Consider the following 1313-nt stretch of genomic DNA (forward strand, 5'->3'; position numbering starts at 1 on the left):
ATCCATCCATTTCCCTAAGAATTTCATAAATTTATTGTTTTTAATAGCTGAGTAGTACTCCATAGTTTTTAAGAGGAATTAGCATCTTTCTAATGAGACTAGAAGAGTGAATACTCTGAGAAGAGTATGTTTTTATGAAGTAAGTCTGTTCCTTTCAGCCTCCTTGCTTGTGTATGCCTCCTCCTAGCTTCTCATTCCATCTTCATTTCATGTATGAGGCAGCATGATATCCTTATGAATCAGACTGGATACTGTCCCAATGCCCTTGATTTCTGCATTTTAGAAAAATCTTGTGATAAAAATTGCTTTTATATAGGAAATATAGATCTTCAAGTGTTTATTATATCAAGAGAAAATGAACTAGACAATATGCCAGTATTTGCACCCAAACTATTACTCATAGGTCCTAAGCAATGCTTCCACTGGGCAGAGAGAAATTGAGTGAATAATAGAATTAAAGGATTTGGATTAATACCATTTCAAAATCTGGGTAAGAACTAAGACAATTGGTGCCAGGTTTCCCCCAAATCTCTTCATTAACATAAGCTAACATCTCTGCTAACATCAAATAAGAATGTCTGACCCTGATCTTCTAACCCATATACATTGTCTTTTATAACTCAAAACACACAACCCCAGGATGATTTGAGATTTCATGATTTAATGAGTCTAAGGAGATTAAAGTATAAACTGTTTCAGTTTGTACTTTATACTCCTCATTATAAGTGTGTAATCATAATAGGAAACATAACTGTCACCTGGTGCACATTGCCCCAGGTAAGCTCAAAGGTCAAGATGCTTAAAAGAGAAGCAGTAACAAGGTATGACATGCAAGCTCCAGATGAGCACATGGCCTCAGTGTTCACTTAAGCACTGGACATATGGCTGTCCTGCTGCACTGATATTCATTATTAGTCATGGGTTTATAAAGAGCCCATGGTGAGAAAAGGAATTCAGAAGATTGAAAATGCCACAGGCAACAAGATACACACATGCTCTTGCAAATGACAGCGTATTACGGCCCTGTTTCAATGGCACCAGTGGGTCTTCGGCCATTGACTGATATACACGTGCATAGCTGACTCAAAGCCAAAACATCTAATTCCACACATATATGTATATTTAGCATTCAAAATATTTTCAATAACTGTTGGTGAGAGACAGAAGATTCTAAAGAATTAAAGTCAGGTACTGTCAGAGCGTCTCAGGAGATAGTTATATTTAGGCTGGCTTGCCCTTCCTTCGGTCTCTGTTCCATAGTTAATCTCTGCAACTCCTCCCGTGGGTATTTGGTTCCCCCTTTTAAGAAGGAA

This window comes from Mastomys coucha, unplaced genomic scaffold (genome assembly GCF_008632895.1).
Source record: "Mastomys coucha isolate ucsf_1 unplaced genomic scaffold, UCSF_Mcou_1 pScaffold7, whole genome shotgun sequence".
In the NCBI taxonomy this organism is placed as follows: domain Eukaryota; kingdom Metazoa; phylum Chordata; class Mammalia; order Rodentia; family Muridae; genus Mastomys; species Mastomys coucha.